The following is a 23339-nucleotide window of genomic DNA, read 5'->3' on the forward strand; positions in this document are numbered from 1 at the left end:
TGCAGCCCTGTCATGCTCTACTGCAATTTCTCCACTGCAACTGGCCACAAACTTTGCACTGAGTTTGAAGGCTTCAGGACTGAGGCATGTCAGACTTGCTTTGTCTGATCTCCTCCTGATCTCCTTGTACTTTGTTGCTCTTAATTTAACTGTGGCAGCTATTTCTCTAATTGACCAGGTGTCTGAGGCTAATTTGTTTACTTTAAAATTTGGGGGTTTTTTTGTACAGTATGGCAATAGTGTCTTATAGATATCTGGAAAAAGAAAGTATTTTATGTGAAACAAGATATTTCTTATCTAAGAGAATGATGTAGTGTAGAGAAGTACAGTCCTGGAATGGTGGCAGACGTCTGGGGAAGGATAAACTCTAGAAGGGTACAGAGTGAATTGCAGAGGAGCACTGCTGTGGGATGATTGAGAGATTGGGCATGGACAGGGGCTGCAGACCCCTCAGAAATTAATTAATTATGGTCAGCTAGAGAAATGAACACCTGGAACTGGACAAAACTGAGTTTAGGGGTAACAAATAGAACAAATAAAATATGTCTGACCTACATAAAACCCACCAGCTATGAAAGTTCAATGTCCTGTGTTGCTTCAGGCCAGTGAAGAGAAAGCAAGGTGTAAAAAAACCCATACCAAATGTATAAAATTACCTCAAGTGAGTTTTAGACAGAAGAAGCCATTGACAGCTGATAAGTAACTGTAGCATTCTCCAGTGCCAAAATCACAATGATACCACTTGCCTTTAGATCCATAGGAAATATGAGCTTAACTAGAAACTAAGAATTCAATTTGTAATAATTCTAACTGTATTATTGTTAAAAATGTCTTGAATTGAAGAATTTTTTCTCTTTTTCTGGTAATATCTACATGTGTACTCATAATGAATCTTGGGCTAGGCTCAAGATTTCAATAATAATGATGAATTAGGTTATTATACTAATGTTTTATTCTTGGCTTTTTTCCTATCCCTATAAACAAGATTTTGAGCATAATGCTCTGCAGTAGTCAATATCCATTTGTGTCTCAGACCTTGACTGATTCCAGAAACCTTCATGTTCTAAGTATGGAAAGACAAAACTCTATATCTGGCTTGCCAAAGAGATTTGATCAGAGTGAATAAATGACCTATACTTAGATGAGAATTTAAGGAGGAGAAGTTCATCAGCTCTACTTCACTGTTTATTTTTATTGGACTTTAGTCATTAACCTAATGATGTTGTTTTTGAATTCACCAAGCAAGCCATGGGTTTAAGTTTCCCTAAAGGGAACTAAAGATTTAATAGTCCAGTCTATTCATATATTAAAATATGAATTTCCCAAGAGTCTATCCTGGTTATATTTGTTTTCTCACCAGCAGCCAATCTTATCCCTGAAGATGAGTAGTCCTGTTCTGATATTTAGATAACTTCACAAGCACCATTTTAACTTAACTGTGTTTGTCCTGAAGCAATATCGTGAAGCTGTTGGATCAGCTTGTATCTGTAGTTAAAAATTATTCATGGAGCTTCAGCAGGTGTCTGATCATATCTCACTTTGGATAGGATGTACTCCCAGAAGATGAAAAGTGTTTTTATCCAAATGAGTAGATTACAGCTATGGCCAATGCAGTATGGCCAATCCTTTATGAAAGGATTATCACTGAGTTTGCACAACTGAAGCACACTTCTCAAAGTCTTCCTTTCACAGGCAAATGCTCCCAGCTGTCATTTACACTGTCCTGGTCTATGCCAATATGAAAGACTGCAGCAAATTTTTCAAAAATGAAATCTAAAATAAGCTGAGATGATATTTTACACTAGATAAGTGGTCTGAATTTTCCATCTGTTTTTACTAGAAAGTTCACATTAACTAGGACAAGAGATTCTTGACTGTTAAAATTACAGCTCAAGTAATATGCAGACTTTCCATCTGCAGACACTTATTTAATCAATTTGGTGAAGTAAATGACTTATGTTTTAACTTTGCTTCTTGTTTATAGTTGGTGGGGCCTTCTGTGACTGCTATTAACTGTTGGATCTTCTAGCATGGAATTACTAGGAATTGAAATAAATCACTATACAAGTCACCTGGGACAATGCACAATAATTTTCTCTTAATGCCTGTGTTTGTATTAAAAGTTTTTAGTGAAAACAGTGTGCCCTAGAGAAACCAACCACTCTCCTGGTATGTAGGGTGTGAATTACAGAGAATTTGAAGTGGATGAAGTTTTGTTGAGCAAAACTAGACACTTTCTGTAGCACCAAGTTGTCAATTTACTTAACATTTGTGATGCTGTAGAGATAAGGATGATGCAGAGCTGTATCACTCAGGACCTCTGTGAAGGGTTTGCTCAGGTTCAGCTAGTGTCTTTAGAGGGTGGAATAAATACAGCAGGACTGACTCAAGCACTTGGATTTATGTGCCATTGGCCTTGTGAATAAAATGGATTGCATCAACCCCATGTCCTCAAGCAAGCAGAATTTAAGCACTTATATAGAAAAGTACCAGGTCTATAGCAGGTAGTGTGTCCTTGTTTTTTAGAGTACTTTGCTAAGTAAAGAAAAATGGAATGTAGTGCTGCAGATTATTTGCATCAATTATTTTTTCCTCATAAGAGACAGTCATGTTATTTTTAACAAAAAAATAGTAGACCAAGCCTGCTAAAAGTGGAAATAATAATTTGTTGTTTTTGTCATTGTTCAATTCGTGCTAATGCCTGCTATGGTAGCTGTGTGATACAGACTTGGTTCTTACTGAGAGGTCCTTTCTACATTCATGCTTGTAAAATCAAGTTGTTGGCATGGTAGGGACAGAAAACTTGTCTTTCCCCAGGTTGGCCCATGTGAACATAGGACTCTTTACTGAGACTTAACCTTTAAATAACAACCTTTTATCTAAATCCAGTAATATATTCTAGAGGATTTTGTAAGGGGACATTAACATGCTGCCCATATTTTCTCTAATGGTTGAACAATTGCAGTCTTTGCCCATAAAGTGAAAGATCTGACCAGATTCTCTCTGAGCAATCTCCAAATTAGCGGTGACTTCAAGTGTCCTTATGTATTCTGCTAGAGGTGTGAAGAAATAGTTCAAGACCTGTGCCAGAAAGGAGATTGTGGAAAGAGGAACAAGATTCTGTGATCACAGCACTTACCTAGAAAAGAGGAGCCCTGCAATTAATTTCCTGGCTCAGGATTGTTAATGAGTTTCTCCCTTTGACTGCTTAATGTAAAGAGCAACTGCTAAGCTGTGCTGCCAGCAGCACCTGGCACAGCTCATATTGATTAGCTGGGATGTTACATTGATACAGAGTTGTATTTTGCAAATGAACACACTCACGCCTTACTGAAGCCCTGTCTATCCTCACCAATGAAATGTAAAGAGCTGCTGGGGCTGGTAGCACTTTTACTTCCCAGGATACTGATATGGTGTAACCACAGTTGGGAGATAAACAGTCCAGATGCAGTGTTGTGCTAATATTGCTGCATGGCTTTCGACAGCACTGCTGGATATTGTGGCAACAATATATAGATATATATACACAATATACAAGATTTTATTGGGTGCTCAGGGCTGTACCCCTTGGGGTGAACCCTCACACAGAGTTAGACCTGGGGGCTTCCAACAACTTGTTCTTTAACAGCTCCAGCATGTTTGGTTTAATGTGCAAGGAGGACAAATGAGAATAATTTAAACAACATGTTTCTGGTTTTTCTGGCAGATTGTTCCATGAATCATTTTCAGGTATTTTGGATAGTTTGCTGTACTGCTGAACTTTTCTTTCTAACAAATGTGTTTTCCCTGCACTAAAATGCCAAAGGTGGATACAATATTTTAATTTCATATGTTAAACCTAACCTCCTTAATTTGTCACTAGAAAATAGCTGAAAATTCTAGAGTCTAAAAGAAGTTAATGGATAAGAAAATAGACTTCCCCCCCTACAATAATTCAAAAACTTATTCTAATAATTTGTAAATAAAGAAGAAAGTTGTAAAGTGGAAAACAAATGGTTTTCTTTCAGTATGAGTTCCTGCTGCTTTATACTGGAAGACAAAGCCAAGTCACTTTCATAGTTTATTATTTTTAGTTTTTGAGGATGGAAGAAGTGGATGTATTTCATTGTTTAGATCTGACTTAAGTGAGGAAAAAATATCAATGAGGGAAGGAGTGCTGTCTCATCTGGTGAACTTAATAATTTCTTTTAAAGAAAGAGTCTGCAACTTCTCAGTACCATGCCAGCTTTCACATTTTGATGAAAATAAACCATGACACAAAAGGATAAAGTAGAGCTGCATTCAATATTTGTAACTTGTTTCTTGACAAATATTTTTTCCACCCCTATTAAAGTGTAGAGGAGAATGTAGAAGAAAAAAGGCAATTGCTTTCAGATTGAAAGACTTCAGAGATTTTTACCTCTTTGACACAACATAGCATTATGTACAAAGCATTCAGGAAAATATGCTTTGCTTTGGTGCCTCGCTTTAGGATGCCTTGTTGAATGATATTTAATCTTTTGAAAGCTGACTTTCATTTGTTTGCAATATTAATCTGCTGACTTTTACCATGATCAGTTACTTCCCAGAATACAAAAGGTCATGTAGTCAAATGGATAATGAAGTGGAAAAAGATAAGAATGCTTTAAACTATTTCTTCAGAAGGAAGATGTAAAGCACTTGGGTAAAACTCTTGTATAAGGAGGAAAACAGTGTGAAAGCATTGATGTAGTATTTTCCCTTTATATTTGCTGTTTGTATGGGTGAATATGAAACAATAAAATTCAGATAGAACATGGATGTCTGTGTCAGTTTGTAGAAAAATGGCACCATATGGAGGGATTTAAAATACAGTGGGTTTGCAGCTATCTCTAGTTCCACCTCATGGAAGAAAAAGCATTTTCAAAATATCCATGAGATGTAGATGCTCTTTCACTTTAATCTGTGTTGGTGCCTTTTTTTTTTTTTTCTTTTTTTAGTTGCAAAGCGTATTTGCATGAAAGTATTTTGTAGCTCCTGCGACTCAGTCCTGTCTGAAGATCTTTGCCGATACAATACTGTATTGTTGTTCTAAAATGATACTATTTTAATTTCCATAGCAATAATTTGTAACCTTGAAAGAAAGGATATTGGATTAATTTGAGGGATGCTCAGAAGAGATATATTCATAAGAAGGTACTGTTAAATTTCTCCACACTTACTTCTCTTCTCAAAAATGGCCTTCAAATTCCTATCTCCTCCATTTTCCACCAGAAAGCCACTGATTTGAAGCTAAAATAATTTACAATCACCATTTGACTCAAAAAAAAAAAAGACTCTTCTAGATCTCAAGCTTCCAGTGGTAAGTTTTTATTTATGTTACTGTGCTTTCTGTTTTCATAAAACGTGTAGATCATTTTAAGTCATAGGTTTGTCCTGCTCCTTCCACGTAACCCATGTGATTTGTTTCTCCTAAGAGCCATGATTCTGCAAGTGATTGCCCATGAAGTCCTTGCCAGAATTTATGACTTGGTGTGTGATAATATAGTAGTGCTCTAAATCGTGTTTCTGAAGTAAGGAAGACTAATGTGGATTTTGTTTTAGATGGTTTGTGACTTTTCTGCGGATTAGAGGGATATAAGATTCTTTTGTGGCCAGTCAATCCAAGAACATTTCTTGAAAAAAATAGCTCCCATTTTCATAGAGACAAAATCAAAAATAAGTGTTGTATAATGCGATAAACAAGCACATTAAATGCAGCCTTTAGAGAAACCCTGAGGCCAGTAAAAATGCTCCCTGATGAATTTCTCAATGAAAAAGGAAACTTCTTTTGTGTTAGTGTTTGATGGTTGCTTGTGGAAAAGTCAACTATGTTGTATTTTGCAAAAAGAACTCAGGGACATTCTGAATCATGTCTGGTAATTTCTCTTTGCAATAATTTTCATTTAACTACTATTTTTAATTCTAGGATTGAAAAAGAACAGTATTAAAGTCAATCTGAGCTATCATTACTGGATAATTTTTGAGGTAGTTACACTTTCTAGACAGGATCATGTAGACAGCCTTATCTAAAAGGCTAGATCAGTGTTCTGTTTGTCAGGATAAGTCTTGAAAAAAATTAGGCTCATCATTTGTATTTGCATAGTTGTTTGTCAGATGATCATCTGGAAAAAGGAGCCATATTTTTTTTTCAGTATTTAAATAAGATTAAGTTATTCATTATATCAATATACAGACAATATGTGATTCCTAAAATACAATATTGTGGACTTTTGCATTACTCAGAAATGGACCGATGTTGAATGTTTTGTTTACAAGAAAGAATACCTAGGCACTGTTGTGGTACCTTTTCCTGGGCAATTTGTTTTATCACTATACCATATAGAAATAGGGAAGATGTCAGTGTTCAAAGAATGGATTAAGTTTCCAAATTTATTTTTCCAAATTTTTCCCCCCTCACTGTTGTTTCTAAGCTACTTTTGTTTGCTAACTCCTCCAAGAATATTCTGGTGATGTAGACAATTAAGGATAATTAGTAAGGCCTGCATTAGCCTTTAAATGGCAATACCTAACTCCCAGAATAATCTCTGATAGTGTTTTGGAAGATATTCTGGTTTAGATGCAGACAAAATCTGTAAAATTCTCCATATCTCTTTGGACCTAGCCTGGATTCTTATTTTTAAGGATAGAATAAAAATTTGATTTAGTTTTAAGTCTGGTGTGAAAGGTATTTCAGCTTCAAAACTGTGTGATGTAGTACTAAAATTAAATGAAAGAAGTCTGATTACATGGGTTTTAGTGCCAGACAGCCTCCAGATTTATTCCACAAGACTTATGGCAGATTTGAATGTGTGAGATTGAATTAATGATTTCTGTAAAGTACTTAAGAACACTTTATGTTTTTACTCAGTAGTATTTTGGAGGCACAGAATGTAGTTGCAGGCTTGTACACTTAAGGAAAGGGATTTGCTGTGAGAATTTTCATTGTTTGCTTGTTTTTCAAAGGGCTGATAGCTCAAATAGTGAGTTTGCACACCCTCCTATTGCTTTACACTCTGGTTAGTCCATCAAGATTTTCAGTGTTCAGAGTGGCTGCTACTCTCCTTTCCAAGACTGCTTTTTCTGCTCACTGAGTTGGGGTGACTTGGCTCACTACCTCTCCTCACAGCACCTCAGCTCACGGTAACTCAGCCACTCAATCCTTAGATTTTCCTTTCCCAAGGTACTATTTATGACAGTGCATATTTTTTGCTATTTCATTTCTAGCAACAATTATTTTACTCCATGGGATTAGACTCTTCAAGGAACTTGAGAATAAAATACACTATTACTCTCTGTATGCTATGAACTGTCTAAAATATTTTTTCAGAATGTATCTCCCTGTTTCTTAGCATGTATTAACTGTAAAATAATTGTAAAAACTTGAAGAAGTGATTTTTGGGTTTTCAGTAAGACCGCAGATTCTTAAGGAAAAACTGCTAGAATTTATAATGCTAAAAATAGAGTCTAACATAATGATTGTTTCCTTATATATATTGATTATCATTTAATAATACTGTATTCCTTTTTCTCCTGGTTACTTAAAGTTAGTTTGAGAGAATTACAAATCAATCAGGAAGTATGGAAATTATAATTTGTTGTTCGTAAGATGTCAAAATTTATGAAAGATTAGTTATGGTGTTCTAAATTTTAATACGACTTACTTAATTTACTTAGTATAATTTCCTTTTCTATATGTTATCTGGAATATATTTGCATAAATCCTGAAGACATGGCTCTCTATTTAAACTCTTCCATTTCTGAGAGCTGGAAAAAAGTGGTGCTCTGTCTTTTTTTTTTTCCTTATATTACACCCTTACATCTTTTTTCTTAGTTCTATTACTAACCAAGAGGAAAAAAATCAAAAGATACATATTCTGCTTTTCTCCCAGTGCACAGCCTTGCACTGTCAAAAATGTCACAGGTTAATGGTACAACTGAGCTCCATTTATCTTATTCTGACAGCTTGTCCAACGTCGTACATCTAGCAATGGCATCTCTCCTAAAGTAAGTGACATTTTTAGCCTTTGTTCTTTTCATATGGGCCTATTAAAAGGGTTAACAGTAATTCTACACTGTGGTTGTAATATGTTGCATCTTATTGTATGGAATTACAGTGGAGGATTTTCAGCTAATTTAGTTCCATAGAATAATTAAGGCACAGTTGAAAATTAAAGTCTCACCTTAGAAATCTGAAATTATAGGAATGGATTTTGTGAAAAATGATGGTATGTATTTTTAATTTTACAACCTTTCTATTACACTTTTTAAATTATTTATGGAAGCTAAAAAAGGCCAGCGTGTGGTAGATGGCAACTTAATTTTATCCTAAAAAAAATATGAGTCCTAACTAGTGGTTACTTATTGATGACATACAAAATGTATAATTTTTTTTTTTTTTCGAAGTGATTTTATAAAGCCAGGGCTAACTAAAATCTGAATATTCCCAGTTGAAAAAATAAAAGTTGTTTCATTAAGCATGCTAAATTTGACTGTTGTCAAATTTATTTTTGTATATCATTGTATAGACAATGGGTGTTTGAAAAGAAACTGAAAGCCCTCAAAGAACTTGTCACATTTCAGAGATGTTTGATTAAATTAAATTTCATAGACTTAGATGTCATTTTAACTTGAATGGCAGAAATTGTTGGTACTTTACCCTAGACTTAGAAGAAGTAGCAATTGAAATCAGGTGGTGTTTCAAATGCTCTTAGTTTGGATAAATTGAGTGTTTGATACAAAGAGGGATATTTACTTTTTATGGTCGGGCACAGCATGACTTTACTGAATTCCTTGGAGAATAGAACAGTATGGAATATCTGAGTAGGAAGTGACCTTCAATGATCATCTAGTCCAGCTCAAAGAGCACAGTTTTTTGAGTATGCCTGGGCAGGAGTTCTGGATGCCTCTGTGTTTTGGCTAGTCCTTTCCCTTATTAAAAATTAAATTCTTAATTTATAGATTCGAAATGACACGTATTTCCTTTTTGAAATATCTGAAATCGTCTTAGAAGAGGCATATCTGGTTTTATTTTTCTTTTTGCTTCTCCCCATATTTTTAAAAAAGCAGAATACATCATCATTCCAAGACTACATTGCTGAAAATTTGACAACTGTAAAAATATTCTCCTTCTCATATTTACATACCCAGACCAAGTTCTGTATAAAGTCTTTGGAATCAATCAATTTTTAATTCAAAATCCCGTAGCATTTGTTTACAACAATTATTCTTTGTTTTTTCCACTATTTCCTAATGCTTCAGTATTATTTCATAGAAAGGGTAAAGCTAATGACATTTCTTTGTAATTACAAAGTTTCAGGAAATACTTTGCGTTTTATAAGGTGAAATACATATTTTAGCTTAGCTAATCTGAGCATCCAGGATGAAGAATGAAAGTAAGGAACTCTGTTTTCAGAAAGACAGTTCACTGCAGAGGAAAATGTAACCACAGCAATCACTACAGAGAACTTCAACCTTCTCTCCCCAAAACCCAACCAACTGGACAACAAACACCTCTTCCTTAAGGTTCATTTTTAACTTTCACAGAAATACTAGGAGGTAGAAATACTTCTACAGAAAGACTAATGGAGGTGAGGGGTGGTGTTTTTGTTTTTGTTACTTTTTAACTAAAAAGTCGTTTTATCTAAAATTTGATGTGGAAATTTGATCCTCTCTATGCACTCAGCATTAAAAAGCTTGGATTCAAATACTAATGAGCTTGATACTGGGTATAAGTTTGGTGACCCATTTCAAGAAGAATGAGAGCAAACTTGTGCAAAAGAGACTTTGTGACTCTTAAGAAAGAACAGTCTGAGTCCACTGTGTGGTCAGATAGACAACTAGAGGTGCAGTGGCTTAAAAAGAGCCCAAAACCAAACCTGGCAAAAGCTGGTTGAGAGCTGGTGCTGTGTGAGAGCTGGGTAATGTCCTTTTGGCTGTCCTTACCCAGAGACAGACTGCTGTGTCTTTCTCAGCCTTTCAGATAAAGGCCATGAAGTATCCAGGGTCTAATTTGACCAATTTTAACTGCTTTTTTTCCCCCCTAGCCTACATCAAATGAAGTTTTGGAAAAGATTATCAGATGCTACTACTTGTGGACTTGAAAATCAAACCAGTTATCTTAAAAATACATGATTCATCTGCCAAACTGGAGGGAACTGAAGACAATCTGAGAACAGGGGCGAAAAGAAATGCAGATTGTACATCAGAAGTCAGAAGATGTTTGCTTCTTACTTTCCCAGTCTGCCAATCCATCTTCTGATGAGAAGAGTTAAAAAGTATCCAGTAGCCCTAAATGTGTAAGTATATATAAAACCACTAGCTTTGCTTGTCTGGGGTTTATTTCCTATAATCAGCTATGAGAGATAAAGGAAAGTAACACTAGTCTTTAAGGTGATGTCACATTTTCAATGTACTTTAAAGTAAATTATGTTGTTTGCTAAATATTGAGTTACTTTTTATTCAGTCAATCATTGCTAATAAATTTCTAACGTAATGGAAGTTTTATGACAATGACTTGAATTTCGTCAGGTACAATATTGTAACAGATTGATGTATGGTGATAGTAAACAAAATTATTTTATTTCGGCATTAATAGTAGTTCCAAGAGGTTAATAAATCAAATAGGCTCTGAGTTTTGCATTTTACATAAAAGTATCTATTACAAATAGTGGGGCTTTATAATCTATGTCTTTTACTGGAAGTTTTTATGAAGATATATTGTATAAACTGAAACTCATGCTCTAAAATTTTCTTCTTTGATGACTTAAATCTTTATTTTATAATATAAAAATAACTATTACTTGATAATATTTTGTAGTTTATGGAGTCCTGCCAACTAGAGTTAATATAAGAAAAATTGGAGTAAAATTCAAATTCACCAGAAGTATTAATAGAGTACCTTTTTATAAAAGCACCCTATAAAATTAGTGTTTAAATGAATGAGTTTATGCAGTGATAAAAGCATTTTTTTTAGTAGCCTTTAAGGATATTTTTTCCTTCCAAGATACTTTTTTTCCTTTTTTATCCTAATCACATCACCATCTATCAAGATCATATCATGAACATTATTTTTTCCTTCTGTTTGAATGGCATCACCTACAAGTACCTGTCAAACTGAACAACTAGATTCCTTTCAGAGTGAGTATTTATGCTCTGTCAGCATCAAGAAGCCCCAGGTACACTCCTGTAATTTAGAATCAGAAGGAGCTCAACTACACTGCTATCCAAATTTCACTGGCAAGTAAATAGTTTAAATATTATTGATCATTTCAATGATGGATTTTCAATCTGATGTTGATTCAACAGTATCTGACATGAGCCAATATATAATAATGTTGAAAATAACATCAGAAGCAAATTGATTCTAAAACAGTTTATTAGGAAACGGTTAAAATGATGAAGGTAAAAATGTATCCAGAGTGTTTCTAGAATCACAGAATATCTCAAATTGGAAGGAACCCATAAGGATTGTTGAGTCCAGCTTCCTGCTCCTCACAGCACAACCTAAAACTAAACCATGTGACTGGGTGCATCAGCCATGTGCTCTTGACCTCTGACAGGTGGAATTCTAACAGATTTGAAGAATCATTGCAACAATTTACTGATTTCTTTAATATGAAAACCTCTTTGTCATTTTAGGTGGTTTTGACCTTTGCATTTTGAAGGCGTTTGATGGCAGAGAGGGTACTGAATTAAGATTTAATTCAGTATGACTGAGGCTATGCCCAGCTATCTGGCAGGCCAGTGGCACATAAACAAGCCAATGGCTTTTTATATTTCCATCTGCTTTCTTCAAAAACGTGTCGGTAAGAGAAGTGCATCAAATATCTTGGTATCTTTCTTGACAACAGAAGCATTCTCCAGAATTATATATTCCTTCTCAGACTTTGGAATTTGTTTTCTTGGTGGATTTTGTTAGCTTTTTTTTTTTTCCTTCTATGTCTTGAGGTCACCACAGTTTCTTCCCTTGGCTCCAGTCTTTGTGGATTTATTCTGCAATGGGAACATATTTTGTAGGGCAAAGTATCTTGGAAAAGGAGTGAAGGGCAGTAGGTGTGAGGTAGATCTATGGTCCTTTCAGAAATGCTGCACTGAATAATTGCTCCATGTAACAGTTTTACAGAACCTGATTAATTTCTCTACTTAATATATGTGGTAGAAGAAAGAGATTTCAGGTATTAAAATGCAGAAATTTCTCACTCAGTGGTAGGACAGACTAGGCATGACAGAAGAATTTTAAAACTCTGGAGGAGAACATTGTCACTATTGAAAGCTGGATTTTAGCCAAGAAAATGGAATAAACATGTCTATTCCTGGAAAGAACCCATATATCTGACTACTCAGAAAAATCACATGTACTTCTCCTTCAAAGTACTTCAAGTTCTTTAATCCTTTTTAGCATAGTAGTCCCAGCATATGAACAGTCAGTTTGGAACTAACTGAGCAAAAGGAGTACTTCTGAAGTGAATTTTAGTTTATATTAATCTTTCTTGGCAACATAAGACGAAATTTCATGGGTATTTTTAATTTTTTTCCTGCAGAATGGGTGAGTTTGATTGTTCGTATGCTAAGTCATTTGATTACAGAACTCTTTTTTCCCCCCTTAGGTTTCTCATTTTCCTGCTGAACATACATCTACCATTTCAGAATATAAATCTTCACGGAAATTTCCCATGTGTTTTTATCTTGGTTTGTAGAGTTGAGCTTTTGTTATGTCATCATGTCACAAATAACAATTTTTTATTATTATTGGGCTCTTCAGCAGAAGCTCAGCATTATGCTATTCTACACTTCACCTTACTGTGAGAAGCAGAGGGATTGTGCTGCTCTGTGAAAGCCAGGGGAACTACCTACTTGAGCTCCCCTGTTTGGTGCTGTGCCATTTTAAAGTACCCCTTGGAAATATATTCTGCAGGTCAATCTACCCAGGCCAGTTGCCTTCTGAAGTGATTGATGTTGCTAGCATGTCTGATCTTAATCAACCGAGCCAGTCATCCATCATGGCACAGTAATAGAAATCTCTTGTAGATATTTATACAAATTTAGTTTATTAACGTATGCACATATAAATTCATGTGGAGTGGAGGTGAATGGAGGTGTTCATGGGGAAGTGTTGGCCAGTTGGTGAGGGGCTTGAGGAGCAAAGATTAGCCAAGCATGGAAGATCCCAGCTGGTCGTGGTGTAACTACTGCAGATCCAGAGGAGAGTGGGAGAGAGTGGGAAGGTCAGAACCTTTTCCTGAATGTGTTTGGGTTAAGTGGGTTTGTGCCGAGGGAGACTGAGACTTGTTGGGATTTCTAGAGAATCCCCCTAAACTTTCTAACAATGAAATCTTCATTAGATCAGTGTTGCCTCTGTGGTATCAACTGGAGATGTGGGACATGCAGGAGATAGTGTTCTTAGTAAGGGGGTGAAGGGAAGAAAAAAGATCAAAACAAATGAATACAGGCAGATATTTCTAACAAGACTTCCAGTCCCAATCTCAGTGTAAATAAACTAACCTTAATTTCTCAGTAGTTTCTTCACTTCCCTCCTTTATAAAGTATTTTAAACTCTTCAGTCTATTTTGGGTGTTGAAAGAAAATATTTTGATTTTAATCTGATTTTTGATTAGAGTCATAAGGAGTCGGGACATAAAAATGCTGCCTGGTGGAAGGAAATCCTGGGTTTCTAGTCTCTGCTTCAAAAATATTTGTAGGATTTTTGTTTGTATTTTTTTGTTTGTTGGATCATTTTTAACCCAGCTGCTAAAACTTAAACACTCTGGGGACAGGGACAGGAATCCAGAGTTACCACTTTCCAGTCAACTTCTTTATTTAAATGCTTTTATATATTTGTGAACAAACTTACTGCTGCTTGTCAGCACCTCTTGCTCTTTCTCTCAGCCATGAAGGTTTTTTACTGCAAGGGCATGCTTCAGGTTTGAAATTGCTGGAAATAGTGTTGCCCTCCTGCATGTGCCTAATTTGTGGCCTTTAACTCCCTATCAGCTGGCTTAATGCCTTCTTCCCCACCAATGGCCTGTGCTGAATCACAGATTAAAGTGTGCACCTTTCCTCATTTATTGCACTGACTGCACAATTGTCAAGTCTGCATTTATACATCTCATTCTAGACCTTTTTCTCACTCTGGGAATCTGGATGTGGTGGCACTTAGTGTTAATTGAATGTGATAGGAGCGTTAACATCAGCAAAGTTCATGTCTTTCTAATGTTGCTTGAGAGACCATTATTGTTATTGATCATGATCAAATGTTCCATTGTCAATGCTGAAAAATTATTGTAATTTACAGCTGATGAATATATATGAGGTAAAAAAAATGTTCATAGTTATTCCCTTAGGAAGGCAGTACAGTGATTGTCTAATAACATTTCTTCCCCCTCTCTATAACAGTGCTAAAATATAATTTCAATGAGTGGACTCAATGTCAAAAGCTATGATTTGTCAAGGCAATGAAGTGTGGGCATAAATATATGAAATTTTGCAGTTATGTTACGGGTTGAACAAGCTTCTGTTCTATATGAATCCTTTGCACAACTATGCAAATCTCTAATTTTTCTCTACAGGAATTATTTTCTCCTTTCTGGTGTTTTTATGTGTGTATTTGGATATTTTTCGAAGTGTATTCAAAAGTTTTGAGGTTATTTTTAGAGGAAAATAAAATTCCATTCAGACTTCAATGAGTTGATGTCATTTTACAGTCTAAAAATTGTCTCCTTCAGAAATATAGACTATCTAAAACTATTTTTTAGGATCTGAAATAAATTGTGAAATCATCTAACTAAGAGCAAGACAGCTTGATTTTATTTTAATCAATTGTCATATATACAAATAATGATTTTTACATATGTAGGCTATGAAGACCAAGGAATAGTCCTCACAAATTTTGGTGGTTTTATTAGATTGGGCATAAAACTAGCCACTAAGGTGATCCAGAACTGTATCATTCTTTATCATGTGGCTCTTTCAACATTGTCCATAAAAGCAAGGTAACCACTGAGGTAACATATTGCCACTTCAAGTCTGACCTGCAGTTTTGTTTCCCTGCTGATAATTAGGACGTACATTAAAACTTAAAATAACTGTGTTCTTGCTGGGTTAGGGGGATGTACACAGAGGAGGAAGTGCATGGTGTGGATGTCCTTGGCATGGCTACTGAATGTCTCCTATCCAATCTTGACTTTTCTCCGATTCCAAGTTAATGAAGCTAAACCTGTAGTAATTGCTTTCATAACATGATTAATGGTGGCACGTTTGGCCAGTTGGGCTGTGACCCAGCAAAACACTTAAGCACATGCTTATCTTTAAACATGTGAGTAGTTCTGAGGAAATCAATAGTAGTTTCACTGCTAGGCTCCATTCTTGCCTTGTAGCACTTTGTTGTATTTGGATTTTGAGAAACAAAGAAGCTGAATTCTTGAAAATGCTCTAGTCTTAATTACAAAATATGTTTTACTCATGCATTTGACAAGTTTTAATTAAAATAGTTTTATATAAATTATATGACACTTGATATATGTACCCAATATACATTTATGTGCTTAGAATTTATCACAATGTCTTTTCAGTATATAAATGTTATTGTATTTATGTTCTGGAAAAGCAATGAAGTCATAATATTATCCCATAATAACATTTCATTTTGATGTTAAGGCTTTGGTGAAAAGTGTAGTGAAATATTTGCAGGTCTTGCTGAAGTACCACAAAACTGGAAATCAGGTTTATGTTTTCTGCGCATGTAATGGAAATCTCGGCATTTAGCCTGGGTTAATATCCCACAGAATTGAGTTCCTCATGCTGATGTAGAAGCAAATGAACCCTCAGAATTGGAAATATAATAGGCATCAACACGGGGAAACTGAGTTAGTACCAAACTCTGCTGAACCAGAAAGTACTGATTCATGCAGGGTTTGCACCACCTTGTTAAAAAAAAACTGTTGTGCTTCTGGAGCAAGAATTGTTTAATTTTTTCTGAAATCTGAGTATGTGGTTTGTGTGCATTCCAGTGAAAAACCAAATGCAAGAAATTGCTGTTTTAGGCTGTGAAAATACTTCATGAATTTGATCGTAAGGAATTATTTTGAATTAAGTTGAACACTGAAAGAAATTTTTTTAAGAGTTAAGACACAGGTGACTGTTGTTCCATTAGCATGGAGTATATGAGACACTTCTTTGGAATTGCAGATATCTGAATCAGCAGTAAGAACCATTCAGGGAGACTGAACTTCTGGATACTTAGATTTTTGAATGGGAATTTCAGCTGTGATATTTACTTCAGCACAATGTAAAATGACAAAGTTTCTGGAAATTTCAAGAGGAAATGTACAGGAAAGAATAGAAACTTTATTTTTCATCATTAACTGTGTGTTTCTACATGCATTTTTCCTTTTAGAGACCTTCAAATCACCTTAAAATTTTCCCTCCAGAATTGCACTGAAAGCTTTTTAGCATATGTATATTTAAGCTGCTTGCATTGATATTGATGCTGCAGATGAAAGCAGTTTCAAATTATTATAGTTGAATATGGGTAGTCAAAGAATTTTATAGAGAGATGGAGCATGACAATGAACTGGCTAAAAATGAAATTATAACAATGTGGCTTGAACTTCAAGATGATCTGCTGCTTTTTTAGCACAATTTGCCTGAAACACAGAGGAAAAAAATAGCTTTAACATTCAGAAAAAGAGATAATAGACTTTCCCCAATGACTTCTAGATCACAGGGCCATATGCTCAAATTAGTTATACTTACCAAGTAGAAGAATAAGATTGTTTAAAGTCTATGCTTAAACTCAATTACTAGTAAGGGAAACAACTAATGTTAATACAGTTTTGAAGTTTAGACACCAATTAGTCTACATCTCAAAAATTTTTAGAAGGCTAAACCACTTCATTAGCATTAAGAGAGATACACTACTTTTGAATTTGACATTATAGAGTTGATGTAGAACTGGTATTTGGTGTTTTGATTGGCATTGGTGTTTGTATACCATTGGTCTCATGGAAAAGATAAAAAAGGGCAGCTGTTGCCAATACACTGTAATAGATTATAACAGTCAAATTATAACATTTGGTCTCATGTTTGGCTGTACTGGTCTAGGAGAGATTTTGTAATAATATGTTCCTCAGGAGAGGTAAAAAACAAACTAATTTGTCCTTACATTTTTGAAGCCCAGAAGCTCTGACTGTGATTCAAACAGTTGGTAGTGTTTTTGCAAAAATAAAATGCATCTCTTCCCTGGTGGATTTCGACTAAAGGCTTCCCTCCAACACACAGTAATTCATTTTTAAATCAGTGAGGTTTGAATACTGATTATAAATTTCTTGTTCATAAATTTCTTGATTATAAAATTCTGTGTGATGTGATTTTGCACTGTATTTTGACAAAAAACTCTTTCAGTTGCAGAGGTTGAAGGTTGCAAATATTGACAACCTCCTTCTGCTCTCCAGCTTTCTTCAGCAAAAGCTATTCAGTCCCTGCAGGTCACAAGCTGTTCAAGGCATTCCCCAGTTCAATGCAAATATCCTTGCCAGAGGTTTTACAGTATGGGGCCTGGGAAGTTTGTAGGTAGAACCAGGGCAACCTTCTGGGAACACCAGAGGAAAGGAATTTATGACACAGCAGATTGGAGACATCTGTCATCTTTTAGAGACCTATTTGCTGCTCTTTACTGCAGCCCATACTGTATACACTTGGGCATGCAGTAGATGCCAGATTTTTTAATGTATATTTTATATGATGTAATGTAGCCCAACTTTAACATCTCTGCAAAGTTTGACCCTCAGGGAACTTAAAGTATTGAGGTTCTTGGAAGGAGTATATTCCACATGTGGGAAATATTATTTTTTATTAGAGGGAAATAGCCATAATTAGTGCTTTAGCTACCTTGTTAATTCCCTTTTAAAACTTAGAGTGATTAATGTGGCAATTTCTATATGTTTAAAATGAAAATGAAAGTGTTTAAATACATACTTTATAAGAGTTTTAAAAAAATCGGTATAAAAATTAAGGGCCAAAGTAAAAGTAAAATGGTTCAGGAAAAAATGTATGCAGATAAACAGTACAATTGCATGCCAATTTCCCCTAGAGTTTTAAAAAAATAAGTTGTAATGTTCAACTCATTTTCACAATGTTGCTTTCCTTTCTGTTTTTTTTGTTAAATGTATATCTCAGAATTTTACACACTTTCCATGCTGTTACTACCTTACTAAAAGTGCTATCATAAATTTTTTTTCTCTTATTCATAGACAGTAAAACATATGAAGTATTATAATTTATTTTCACCATTGACTGTTCTTTTAAGCTCTAGAGTTTTTAAGTTTTAATTTTATCTCAAATTTAATATTGCTTGTATCAGACTTCTTGGAGAGATCCTCTTCTGATGGCTACTTTATATTTCCACCTTCAGTATTTAGGGGTTTAGGACAGGGAGGAACAATGAAGCAATTTGATTTTTGTTGTGTAAAGATTTTTTAGCAAATGTTTAATGGATTGCTATTGATATTACTAATTGCTATAGCAACAGGAAGTTGTATTACTCACATACTTTTTCTTATTATTGTCCTATATTTCCAGGAAGATGCTACTTGAGAAAGCTTAGAGTGACTAGCATGGTTTCAGCAGTTCCACTGTGTTTTGACATAAATCCCACGTGCAGTCCCATGTGAATTTGATGGGTATGTTTCCTGCTGGATCAGACTGCTACAATGCTTGCCATGTGTAATCAGTAATGTTTGTTATAGCTGCATACTTAGGGCACTTCATTTTCATTCCACAATTTATATACAAGTTTTCCAAATCCCTGGAGAGATTTAACATTTCTATGGGATTCAGATCCTATAAAAAAGATTGGAAATCTAACTGTGGAACTGTTAAACTTGCCATCCAGGAAAAGGTGAAGTCTGCAGTATTTCTTTGTTATCTTTGTTGCCCAAAGTAGTGAGATTTAGTAACTGTTTTTTTTCTCAATAGGGCTTATTTTAGGAAAAAAAGAAGTTCAGTGGCCTCTATTTTCTCTTGAACTGATATATAGAATTCCATTAGACCATTTTGCCTTGTTCTTTTCAGTACCAACCTTTCTAGAGAGTTCTGTAATTCCTAAACTAGCATATCTGTTTTCTTTAGCTGAGATACAGCTACTGTAGTGTTTTTCAATTTTGCTGACACTCTAAAGTTCTTAAAGACCTTTAGGGGTCTTTAAGAGAGGGAAAATAGTCAGTGCTGTGTAAGTAAATGTCATAAGAGTTATCTATAAAATGTTTCAGGTTCATAGTCTGAGATAAAAATTAGCAATTCGGCTCTACTCTGTTTGATCAAATACTGTCAGATAAAAAATAAGCCCACACAATTTCATAAATTTGCTTTCTGGAACTTCCAAAATTAAAAAAAGTGTGATGACTGTAAGAGATTGTTGTTAACACAGTAGCTTATGTTGATGTGACCTTTGTTCCTGTTGGTGTATAGAGTGGATTCTGAATTAAGCACTTATTTGACGTTTTATAGCTAAATTTGTCCATCATCTCATTTAACAAATTAAACCCTACTAAATTTTATGCTGCAAAAGCAGAAAAACAGACAAGGGAAGAAAAAAGATGATAAAAAATTTATTATTATCTCGAATGCAACTTACAGAAACTTACTTTTTCCTAAAGCATTTGAGAGAAGAAAACTTTTAATTTTGCTTTTTGTGTAATCCTTAAATTCCTGGAAATATCTTTTGCCCTTTTGTGATTATTGAACAGAAACTCTTTCCTGGCCTTAAGAAAAAATAGTATTATATTAAGATAGAAGACCTGTATATTAGACACTACAGATTACAGACTTATGTCAAAATGTAAATTATAAGTGGACTGAATTTCTCATATCTTTACCTCAAAACAAAGTTTACTCTTCAGTAGTTGCAATATTTTAAAGACTGCTTGGATAGCGTAAAAATGTTCACTGTGAGTTTTATATTAATAATTGTTCTTTTAAAATTAAAAATTACATTTCTACAGAATAAAAAAATCTATTTATAAAAGATTTTTTAGTAGATCTCCGAAGACTACCTTCTGGAAAAAAAAAATAGTTTTTTTTGAAGGTGTTAAAAAGTTCTTTTTATGCATCTGCTTGAATTTCTGAAAAGTTTATATTAATATTTTGGGGTGGAGGGGAGTTGACTCAATCACATTTGTGGCATTTTGAACAAACATCAGACAAATAACAAAAATGCTAATGATATCTCCAAATGTAGATCCACATGTATGTTCTGCTTTTGAAAAAATGAGACATTGTTTCATCACTCCTGTCTTCTATTTGCTTTGGAAATAAACCAAACCGGGGTGGGAAGTGGGATTCAGAGGGATTTAACTAATTTTTTCAGTTTAATTCATAGAGTATTATTTCTGGTTCTCTGCTTCACCACTGAGAGAGAATCAAAGTAATGCAGATTGTGTGAATTCAGGTGGGGAGTTTTTTTTCAATAGCCTACAAATCATAAAATGCAATTTTCTCATTTAGTTCCTAGTTCATAATAGTAAATGATTTAGAAAATTGTATTAGGTAATTTTCTCTAGTGCATTTGCTGTAAATTGCACTAATATTGTGAAGTGCTTTTGTTTAACATATTCTTTGTAAGTTAGATAAATGAAGGTTTGTGAAGAATGGAATTAGATGAAGCTCATTATGATGAACAAGACCACATTCAATAAGGTTAATTTTTTTGTGCTAGTGGCACTAAAGCCATGTAACTTCACCATCCCTTATAAGACTGGCTTTGATTAGCTATGCATTAAAGGAAATTTCCTCAGTCATATAAGCATCACCTAGCATGTTTATTCCTTGAACCTCACCAAATTGTTGTCATTACCCACTGATGGTTTTCCCCAGAGCATCATGATGGTCTTGCATGTTTTGTAGTTTTGAAAAATAACAGCCCAGAGAGCAGGACCATAAAGGAAAACATACATGGGCTATGTAACTTCTGCATTATTGATCACTAGCCCTGGGCACTAAGCTTGTCATCTGGTCTGAAAACCAGATCATGTCCACCTTTTGCCCACTTTGAGTCAGAAAAAAAAAGTACTCTTTGCCAGTCCTTTCGAACAGCAAATAATAGTGGAACCACAGATAATTTCTGGCCTGAAGTGGGTGCAGGTGTTACCAGTTCTAATGCTCACAGCATCTGAAGGCAGAGAAAGAAGGGGAAGAAATGGGCTTTTAAAACATTTAATTTACCATCCTCTCTCATTCCTTAATTTGGTGGATTCAGTAAACATCAAGCACACTGAGAACATGCATAGGAACTCTTAATGAGTTTCCTTTAATAATGAACTTGAAATTTGGTATTCCTACTGTTACCAAAGCAGTGGTTCATTTACAGAAAATTCTGTTGTACTTTTTGTGTGATCCCTGCAATAAAGGGTTGCTGAAATTTAATGGAAAAATAGAGAATTAGAACGAGGCAGATCACATAATTTGCTGCACTTGGAAGTGTTTGAATTCCAGCTCTACTTGTTAATTGGTAACAAGTGGTGTAAATTGCAACCACAGTAACAAACAGAAAGTTTCTTCTTTTTTTTTAAATCTTTCTGTAAGTGGAACATCCAGAGGAGAGGGAAAAATAAAAGAAATAACACATCCACAAGTGATACAAATTAAAGGACCTTTTCAGAGCTGGACTGGAACACTGTAATACAAAAAGTCTTTTCTAGGAGAATTCTTCAGTAGCATATGAACAGTGGTATTTCATTATAACATCAAACACAGACATATGCCATGAAACTATGCAGTTGAAGTTAGGTCTGAATAAAAGGAAATTTCATTCTTTTTTTTTTAACAAGACTGTGGGTCTTGTATTTCTTTGTATATTTTTACCCAGTAGGCATATGAGACCAACTGGATACTACTTGCTGTAGAACCCTAATTTTTCTTTTGAGAATGAATCCCACTTTGTCTACAGAAGGTGCTGTGCAGGCAATTTCTAGTGAGGGAAGGATCTGTTTGAAAAACAGATTGATTTTCCTTTCTGGCTTCCTGGTATACCAACAAAGAGCTCATTCAGTCCATAATGCCATACCAGAATTCAGCTGACCATGAGTTAAGGATGCTGCCTTCCCATGCAGCAGGGCAGAACCCCCAGCTGGGACAAACCATTCACCAGACAGAGTTCACAATAGACCTGAAGAGGCCCACAGCCTCCTTTTATGAGCTAGTCGTGCAGCTGAATGGCCACAATAACACAATGCTAGATAAACTGAGTGACAATGGTAATAGAGGAGATACTGTTAAAGGGTCAGGGAATGTATCTGTGGAAGGATGACCATCATTAAGTGCATGGCATAACATTTAGCTTTCCATCATTAAAATGATTTCTCCCTCACGCTTATTCTTTGCTCACTGAATCCAAAGCAGACACCTCTACTCAAAATGATAATGTAAAATAATTGAATAATTATTCACAAAGTGAAGAACATCCCCAAAATCAGAGGTGAGTCAGTGAATGCACATCAAATCGTGTTTAGAAGGTGGCCACTGTGAAAGGTTCAGTGCTACTTTCAGTGCCAGGCCCCTGGGGATGTGAGGATGAGGAAGGACAGGGTGTGTGCCCTTTATCATACCCTGTCTTGCAGAGATTTGTTGAGGGTCACCATTTTGAAATGAGATTCTAATGAATAAACATCCTGTTCTGCTGCTTTTTGCCCCTTTGACCTGATAGACTAGTTATAAACTCAGAGCGAACTTTCTACCACTGTATTCCTGCAGTTTTTCTTTCCTCTGGCTCTTATGGTACTGAAAACCAGTAAATTAATTGGATTTTATGTCTTTTTGCTATCTTTGCATTTAGCCATTTCTTACAATGTGGTTTTTATTGTGATTCATTAACTGCATGGCAATTCATAAATTATTCTCTCTGTTTTATAAAGAAGCGATATGTGTATTCATAAGGAACAAACAAGGAGTAGTTGAATTACTGGTACAAAATAAGAAATATTCACAAGATAGGAGAAAGTAATCACAGTCTTGAAGAGCAAGCAATTCATGCAAACCTGCAGTAGCCCTACGTCTGTAATTCATTATGTTTCTAAATTATCGCAAGACAAGGTTTTAAAAAATAGGCTGACAAAATAAATTATTCTACATCAATAGATAGAACCTGAATACCAAGGAGTGGAAAGGAATGCACTTCTACCCCTGCCCACTCCCACCAAAAATACAAAATAAAATTTGCAGAAAAGATAACTGCAGATTCAAACGCACTTTTTTCCCCCTCTAAGAATAGTTGGAGATTGGTCTGTGGTTGCCCTTTTTAAATACTAATGCTGTAAAGCCAGCTCTGAGTTCATGAAGCATTTGCTGAAGGC

At 35.0% G+C, this 23339-nt stretch overlaps 1 long non-coding RNA gene across 1 annotated transcript in view; it reads left to right on the forward strand.

The window, feature by feature from the left end:
* The window catches only part of LOC146437920 (uncharacterized), a 185904-nt gene that overhangs the window by 137110 nt on the left and 25455 nt on the right, over positions 1–23339 (forward strand). Inside the window, exon 3 of the long non-coding RNA XR_014851993.1 lies at positions 10044–10295. This is a non-coding gene — a long non-coding RNA (uncharacterized LOC146437920). The remainder of the gene's footprint in view (positions 1–10043; positions 10296–23339) is intronic.

This window comes from Lichenostomus cassidix, chromosome 4 (assembly GCF_008360975.1).
Source record: "Lichenostomus cassidix isolate B80296 chromosome 4, HeHo_3.0, whole genome shotgun sequence".
NCBI lineage: Eukaryota > Metazoa > Chordata > Aves > Passeriformes > Meliphagidae > Lichenostomus > Lichenostomus cassidix.